This window comes from Cornus florida, unplaced genomic scaffold (genome assembly GCF_030987335.1).
Source record: "Cornus florida cultivar Cherokee Brave unplaced genomic scaffold, ASM3098733v1 CherokeeBrave_3.0.0_Hap2_Chr08, whole genome shotgun sequence".
In the NCBI taxonomy this organism is placed as follows: Eukaryota; Viridiplantae; Streptophyta; class Magnoliopsida; order Cornales; family Cornaceae; genus Cornus; species Cornus florida.
Genome location: NW_026775578.1, coordinates 57,968,633 through 57,978,133, shown reverse-complemented (window position 1 = coordinate 57,978,133; position 9,501 = coordinate 57,968,633). Strand labels below are relative to the sequence as shown.

The following is a 9,501-nucleotide window of genomic DNA, read 5'->3' as shown; positions in this document are numbered from 1 at the left end:
TTGATTTGTAACCTAGTTGATTTGAGCTTGTAAGTCCGTAGGGGTGTTCGAACACCTAGTGCCCTAAAGCCATCTGGTTTGGGAGTCATTGACCTAACACTCGACCTCATGAATCGCTAGAAAGCTTAATAGATCACTACATTGCACCATACTTCCATCTTTGATCCTCTAAAAAAATAAAAAATAAAAATCGAGTGAAAAGAATAAGCACACCTAGTTCAATAAAGCTTTAATAAAAGGTCCACTCTTTGTTTTGATGATCGGTGCTAGATTTGTGTGCTAGTTTAAGGGTAACGATGTGATCATTTCTTTAGTTAGCTTAGATAGCAACACATTTAATGTTAGTCCACTCAAAAAGATTCTAGTGTTGTTTTGATTTGAATGATCATTTTCTTAATGTGTGAAGGACCATACTTGTTTGCTTGATGTTAAAATTTTGGGAAATTGCTTAGAAATGATTACAAAATTACATACTTGAGGTAGTTTTCTCCCAATACTTGTTTGTAATATTGGTACCTCTTATGTGATAATGAGCTTAATGTTTGTGGGTATCATTTATGGAAATCCTCACGAGACTTCACTCGTCCACTAGGGGTAACCTAGGGGTTTAAAAGGCTTGTTGCATGTGCTAAATGCAATCGTGTTCCCTACGAAAGTGACGTTTTTCATTTATTGCTTTCTAGTTCATACTTGCATTGTTGTTTATTCCATTCCTTTACTTTAGAGTTCATTGCTAGGGACTAGTAATATTTAAGTTTAGGGGTGTGATGAGCGTTGAAAAGTACGTAATTAAACCCCTTAAGCTTAGGTATTCTACGACCTTTATCTACCTTACTATCTCATTTTAAACTAATTTTATGTTATTGCCCTTTTCAAGCACTTATCTCAAAAATAAGTTAATTCAGCCAAATAAGAGCTTAAAAGAAGCTAACTCAAGCTGGATGGAAGAAAGGAGTAAAGTGGAAGCAGAATGAAGCAAAGTGTAAAAATCAGCAAGTTCGATTGATCACAACATTTCTTCGATCAATCGAAGCAGCATCGATCTAGGCATTTCAAGATAGATCCAAGCAACTGGCCTTATCTAAAAGATCTTAGCATGTTCGATCGATCCAACAATTCTTTGATCGATCGAACATATTCAACCTTATCCCCACCTACCACTTTTGTCTTTTTCCCAAAATATCTCAGAGATTTGTCTTTATTCAAAAAGGCGCCACTAAGGATGATTGATCTTTGCAGTTTTTAATGGATCTTAACCATGTTCGATCAATCTCAAGAAAGTTCGATCGATCGAACCTCCTCAAGTCCGAAAAAAATAACGTTCTAGCTCATTAAAAGTTGGCTCAGGGTGCAATCAATTCAAGGACCATAGTGCACGAGTTCAGACCATTGGGGGTGACAATTGAGCCTCCTATATAAGGATTTTGAGTCACTTTTACATCATATGACACATATCTAAAATATCATATTCTTAGAGAGGAAGAAAAGAGAAGAGGAGATGCTAGAGATATATTATTGGGTGTTCTTCCATTCTTCTAGGGTTTCCATCAAGAAGGAGGTCTTGAGGGTTGAGTGTTGAGGGTTGAGGGTTGGATAACTATTTCAATGAGTGGCTAAACATCTTCTTGGGGCTAGAGTTATCCCTAAACATGCCTTCTAGACTCTAATGCTTTGTATTTTGAGGGAATTTGTGTTGTAACTTTGTCTTGACAATTATTTTATATATGAAGCTTGTTTATTCAATGATTTGTGTGGTTTAATACTTCCAATTGATCATTTCATTCTATCTATATGTCTATGTATGCTAGAATAGATGTTCATGTGTTTATCTCTAGATTTTGTGTTATTGATGCATGTCTATGTGTGTTGATGCTATAAATCTAGAGATTGTCAAGGCTTAGTGCTTAATAGAATACTATTATGGTTTATTTGATGGTTCATACTCATGTCTTGATGGATTATGCCTCTCCCTTAGTTTCTTTAGTTTAATTTTCATGCCCTTAGCTTAGTTGTAGTGTAGTTGCCTTAGTTGTTAGATGGGAGGACAATCCATGCTTGTTGTTTGATGTTCCATGCTTATGAATGCAAGTAGTATTATTCTCTAACCATGTGATGTGTTTGGATTGTGAGCTTAAAGGAAGGATTAATGGCTTAGTTTGATGTACTGTGTTATTCACTAGGTTGCTTAGACAATATATACTTAATTGGTCATCCATGCTTATTGAAACAATCAATCACACACTTTCAAATTACAACACATGTTTCCCCTCATTAATTATACATTGAATGTCTAGAATGGTGATATTTAGTGGTGACCTCTAGACTCCAAGATCTCACTCTCTTGTTTTTTCTAAATTTCACTTAAATTGCTTGTGTTACATTAAACTTGTTTAGTTTAGTTTGTAGTTTAATCAACCTAAACACACCATCTCTTGATCACTTGACCTACTAACCCTGTACATTGTTTCCATTGCTAGTGCACCTATAATCCCTTGGGACAATCCCTACTCACCCTAGCTATATTTTTAATTAGTGGTAGTAGTGTTATTTATAAATTTAAAACTTGGCCACACTATTTTGCATATCTTTTAGACGTAGGTGCTACGACCACACCAATTCATTCCATTTTCTAATAAATGCCTAAACACCATGTCAAAGTGTTAGTGCTTTGCATTTAGACAACAATTACAAGGGCATAAAATCTTCTCTGCATAGCCTGCATTCGCTTGCGCCTGATCAGCAAACCTCCGTGCTCCTTCTAAATACTTTGGATCAACTCTATAAAATTAAAGCTTTAACATTTAATTAAACATAAAATTAGTGTAGACAATATTAACTTTTATAAGCAAACTCCACAACATATAATAACCTGTAAGTCATGTGCATCCATTCTTTATCCATCACTATTTGCTTAATTATTTTGTCTAGTAACCTATCACTAAAGATAAAAAAAAAATTGTCAAATTGCAAAGCAGATTTTTATTAATAAAGCTTCTCAAATTGAAAGGCAGATTTTTATTATTAAACATAACTCTAGTCCATATAATCCTATGAAAGAAAATTTTAAATCCTTTTCTTGGTCATTGGCCAACTGCAAACATAATTAAAAGACAAGGGCTATAATGACAGAGGAAAAGGAGGATCCAAAAGCAAATCCGGGAAAATAACTTAATTTCTTTTAGCAACAATGATATGACACAGACCTTGTAGCACCAGGGAGCAAGTTCCTACAAAGACTTTCTTCCTTCTACTATCTTTTCTCTAAATCACTGTGAAAGAGAAAGAAAAATGTCAATGCGAAACAACAGTAAAAAACAATGATGTGCAAAGATAAAGGCCTGAAAATAATTGCAAAACAATATTTTAGTAAAGTAGTTGAAGCTCTCCCCTCATTGTTCACCAAAATAAACATATCTAGTTATAAGATCACATTTACTGACTTGTTAATATATTTTCAAATCTCCTTAACACGCTTGTTCTTTTTTGTCTTAACTCTTTCAACTACATCACATGTTATACAATTCATAGGTATAAAGTTTTGTACATAATTACGAAAATTTAGTTCATCTCGCAAAGTTAGAGTTGTGCAAAAAATAACAAATCATTATTCTACCACCAAATGCGTGCATGATTAATGAAAGATGAATTAGTGATGCACAAAAATCTCAAAGTATTTTGTAACGAAATCGAATAAATACTTGCTAAAGAAATTGAATTAAGATCAAAAAATTCTATAATAAAATAAAATAAAATAAAAAATTGTGTTTACAAAGATCTACTTCACTTACAGAGGGTGCAAATGAGAGCAAGTAAATGAAGTCACTTCAGTTGAGTTAAGATAAAGAACAAAAACTTCAGTATTTGATATCAATGAACACAACATACATCAACTACAAACCAAAAATTCAGTGGCATTATGAGGTGCAATCATCATGATTTTATAGTGTAACAGGAAATAGTGCTCAAACTATATAGCTTGTGCTTAGCTTAACTCATTATTTATTAAACAGTCATCCATTATGCAATATTTTGAAAAGTAAATCAAATGTCATCATAACACCATCGTGATGGCCATTCACCTGTCTTTTAGCCTTTTCATGAAGATACTATACCAAAATAATGCACTTTCCAGGTAGAATATTAATGAATTTACAATATCAAGTTACTCATAGTAATTGAGTTACTTCAGTTGCCTTTCTCTGAGCGCCTTCTATCTAAAATGAAAATAGAAGCTATTTCTACTAAGAACTAATTTATTGACTTGCTATACTTTTGAGTCTTAGGTTGATGTCGCCTTCTATATAGCTACATTAAGATAATTCTGAACCTCAAGGATTCCAAAAAAGACTTGTAATTGATCAACTGCTTTTTTTTTTTTTTTTTTTTTTTTTTTTTTTTCTGATTTGACCAGATAATCACTTCCAACTGGAATCTCAGATATGCTTACACAATAAGAAGAAGTCACCATACAGAAGAATAACTGGCTTCCAGGTAGTCAATTTTCTCCCATTTGTGCTTATCTTGTTGCCTTTTTATGTTACTATCTTGTTTCTATTTGATAAAGTGTGCAATTCTCCTAATGTCATGTTACTCTACTCCAGTTTTATCCACTAGACCCCAGTAAACTAACGATCACTTGTGCTGATTCACAAGTCAGGATTCTTCATGGAATTAATGTGATTTGCAAATATAGGGGTACGTGTTTATTCTTTTCTTTTGGATTCTTAATTCTTTGATGACTTGGTGGTTACTATCTTAATCCATGTATGTTTCCTACAATATGAGTTGTTGAAAGGCAGTTCTCTGCATTGGACGAGTAATGCATTGATAAATTGCATGCTCAAATGTTACTTTATTGCAGTGACTGTGTTGTGAAACCTAAATGGCTCTTTGAATATACATTTTTTCCTGAAAAAAGAAAAAGAAAAAAAACATTTGTCTCTTATTTATTTATGTTTATTGTTACTCCGTTCTTGATTGTGAACCTTTTTAAATCTTAGTGTTAAACCCAACTTCTTGCATAATAGAGGTGTCCGTGGGACCTTGTTGAACCTCTTCCATTTGTTCTTTATAATGGGACGTTTGGAGAGCTGGTGGTTGGAATTTCTTGGGGAAAAAAATAGGGTAATTTCAAACGAAAGATAATAATAATAATAATAATAATAAAGGACATACCAGTTCTTAGCACAGAGCAGTTTGAAACACATAGTCAAGCAAATCTTCCCTCCTCTATACATCTAACAAAATCCGCAAAAACCCAAATCAAATTACATCATTCCCACACACACAAACACACAGATAAACAAATTGACAAACAAAATTTGATTATATATATATATATATATATATATATATATATATATATATATATTAAACCTAATCGAACCTTGTGGGTCTTGCCATCTAGTTGGGGCAATTCGAGCTCGGGGGCAGTGGAAGGGTAGGTGACGGGGATGTCGAATTGGAGATTGAACTCGTACTTGAGGAGGTTATGGACGTACCAGCACTTGCCGGTCCACCGTGTGCCCTCTTCGCTGGTTGAAAACCCTAATCTCGTTGAAGCTTCTTTTAGGAAGTAATTGATAGAAGTTGGGCTTCCTTCTTCTTCTTCTTCTTCTTCTTCTTCTTCCTCCTTTTTTTTTTTTTCTAGTATATATATTTAAGCGGATTATATATATTAATTGTGCCCACCACCTATTTACTTTGGCAATTTGGCGGGGGAGTGAAAATGTCTGGGGAAAAAACTTTTATTACTTATTTACGGATCAAAAAAGGTGCCTTAGATGTGAAATTCATTCTTGATTTTTTAAGTAATTTTATTAATTGTGCTCGACCACCTGTTTACTTTGGCAATTTGGCGGGGGAGTGAAAATTGGGTGGTGGGAAAACTTTTATTACTTATTTACGGGGCAAAAAAGGCGCTTTAGATGTGAAATTTATCCACAAGCCCTTTAATACACCGTGAAAGCATGTCCTATAACATAACAATTACGAAAATTCTTTTAAAAACTCCATAAATGGTGGTAATCACAAGGCAAAATAAAAAAGTCCCGTAAATACTATGTCGTAAAAGCCCACTTTTCTTGTAGTGCCAGTTTTTCATGAGCAAACTAGGCACATTGAGATAAATTGCCATTACATTACAGAGAAGATCCAAGATGGTTCTATGACTACAAGGTATGTATATTCTGCACATCAGCTAGCAGACGTCTTGACCAAGCCTTTGGGGAAAGAAATCTTTGTTCCTATGATTTACAAGTTGGGAGTGCAAGATATCCACTCTCCAACTTGAGGGGGAGTGTTAGGAAGTCAAACTTTCGTATCTTCTATATTAAGAATAAATAATCGGTATATATTATCTTTCCTATTGTAATGCCTGACTTATAGCTAAACAACCTGTAATATAGTAAAAGATTCCTGACTTGTAGGAATGATTAGAAATCTCCTGTACAAATACACGATTCAGTATCAATAATATTTATTCAAGCAAATACAATCTTTTTTCCATCTTTTCAATTGTCCCCTGATTTACAATGAATGTTTAGATTTACCCCCTATGTGATGTTGTAAATAATTAATGTACGCTCAGCCCATGCATTATATTTTATGGAAAATACTTGCCTACTCACCGGTGAGTAGGTAATTTCTACTGACTAGGTAGGTGGTACAATAAAGTTATGACAAGTGTCCTAAATTTTTTTTAAAAAATATATAACAAAAATAGAATTAGAACTGGGTTAACCCATTTTTAATTGGATTGACATTATCTTTTACCTCATAACTGATATGATATAACACAATTTTTCTAAAAATACACTGTATACATCCTTGACCATTAGAATATGTGTCTAGGCGTTATAAAAAAATAATTGAATTGAGATATAACAATAGTGTTTTGAGGGTTTGGTTTTGCTCTCTACACTCTCAAAGTGGAAAATATGTGATTGATATAAAGAACCATTGCTAAAATCATAAAATGCTTCCAGTTTGTGCTTAAAAAAAAAAAAAAATTCTTACCCTTCTCTTGTCCAACTTAGGATTGTTGCAATGAGAATAAGGATTACTTTAGAAGTGGAGATGAATGGGTATTTTAATAACATGATTTTTGTTTGTTTATATATATATATGTATGTATGTATATATATATGTATTTATATTTGTATAGCTATGGTGAACTCTAAATTTTGATCTTTTGATTCCGAAGAACAAAAACAATATATTGTTTTAGGAAGATCTTGTTTTTAGAAGGTATTATTTTAGGAAGCTTGAATCCTAATTTTGTACAAGCCAATTTTAAAAACCTATTTTGTACCTCTGTATGTACAAGTGTGTGTATAGATATATATGGAAAGAAAGATGCGGTTAACCCGATTAAAATGGATTAAATACATTATGGTTAAATTTTTGTTATATTTTATACTTTATAAAATTTGAAACACTTGTCATAATTTTATTATGCCACCTATTGAGTCAGTAGAGACTTCCTACTCATCGGTGAGTAGGCAAATATTATCCATATTTTATAGTAGCATCAAGGCGAACAGAGATGACAAGCCCACTCTATAGGAAAGTGAACAAAGCAAGTAAAATTAGACATTTGTTAAACAAACTCAGCTTTTTGAGTTCTTTGGAAAGGAAAGAATTAAGGGTTTGAAATTGGGTTGAGGTGCAACTCTGTGTTTGCAATCTTACACACATATATATAGAGTCATGATCTCTTGCTCCCCATGGAGCAAGAAAATTAATCCACACTTTTTATATAGATCGTTAGATTAAATCTAACGGTCATTTTTCAAACCCACCTTTGGCCTTTCCTTTTAACACAAAACCATTTTCATCCTATTTTTAGTTTCTATATTTAATTTTATCATTACCACTTATATAACAATAAAATGTAATTATCAACTCTCTCTCCATTTCTTCGTGCGTTGAATTTGAATCCATAGACAAAAGTGTGAACAAATGATTACTCTCCATGTATAAGGTTGTGAAAAAAGCTTCACCTATTTTTTTTTTGGGTTACTTTGTTGTTTCTGAGGTGAATTCTACAGTCCCACTATAGTCCGTACATCATCATCCAATAATCAAACTCACAAATTCACAAACTCAATAATGAATTTCACCAAATGCCCAACTTCAAATTGAAATAGAAAGAATATTTGTTCAAACTTTAAATGAAATTTTCTTCAATTTCAAGTCTAATAAATCAATTCGATATTCCAAAATGCAATATTACAGTATATTTGTTGGTAAATTTACTTATACTAGAGAAGTATATTAATTTACTTATACGGAGAACAATAAGATTTTTAATATCAAACTGTTGTTGCAAAATTGAAAGATACGAGTATTGTTTTTCTTTTAAAAAAATATCTAAATAAAAACAATTTTTTAAGTAAAATATACCGGTATTATTTTTTTTTCAAAGGTTTCTATTTTTATTTTGATAATTACATTTTATTGTTAATAGGTGATAATAGTAAAATTAAATATAGAAACTAAAAATAGGGTGAGAGTGGTTTTGTGTTAAAAAAAAATACAGTAAGTGGGTTTGAAAAATCTAACGGTCTATATAAAAAAAAGTGTGAATTAATTTTCTTGCTCCACATGGAGCAAGAGATCAGGACTCCATATATATATATATATATGTATGTGACAACCATGGACCATATTATGTTATGCAATTTAATAGGTGATTATCCTTGCTTGAAAAAAAGAGTAATATTTTATTCTTCGAATTTAATGCCTTGGTCAAACAAAATCACAAGTGAGGTAAATTTGCTCTTTAAATTTAGTTAGCCAAATTACTCAAAGGATTAGCTGGCCATACATAATATTTGCACCTCTATGTGATTTTATAAGATTATTAATTAATACTTTGCATAAAATGTCTAAATCATGTGATTATAATTCTTTAAAAACTAAAACAATTTACTCTCTACCAATCATATTTTTGGTCAAATAGGCAAGTGAGGTAGTTCCTTTTTAAATAAGTGAGTAATTGAATTAATTAAGTAATTCATAGTTTTTCTTTAAATCACTATTGTCCAAGTCAAAAATCATGAAATCACCTTTTTATTGTATTATTGATGACTTTTATTGATGACCATATAGAGTAAGGTCAATTAATATGTAAATTTAGTTGACCTCCCTAATGGAGATATTAAATGACCAATTATTATATGTCTCTCTATATAATTTTTTAATAGGGAGCTGATATTAACGCTTCACAAATATATTCTGGCTTTCCACCTCCTCATTTTAATAAATATAATTACCAAACTATCCTATTAGTATTTAACGTCAAGTCGTCAACTATGAAAGTTCTACATCTCTTTTTTTCTTGTGTTGTGATTTGTTTACTCTAAGATATATATATATATATATATATATATATATATTTTCTTTTTACTTTAACTTCATCTTAAAGTTAAAAAGTAATGTATTTAATCAGTAGAAAAAAACATGAGTTGGAGGCTTACTGCTAAAGAAGAATAATTT

General features: G+C 31.8%; 1 long non-coding RNA gene across 1 annotated transcript; it reads right to left on the bottom strand.

The window, feature by feature from the left end:
* Window positions 1-3,044: 3,044 nt before the first annotated feature.
* On the bottom strand, window positions 3,045-5,799 carry LOC132268664 (uncharacterized). The gene is made up of 3 exons (XR_009469333.1): window positions 5,387-5,799; window positions 5,176-5,237; window positions 3,045-3,269 (listed from the first exon to the last, which is right to left on the bottom strand). It is a non-coding gene; the product is annotated as an uncharacterized LOC132268664 (long non-coding RNA).
* Window positions 5,800-9,501: the final 3,702 nt, after the last annotated feature.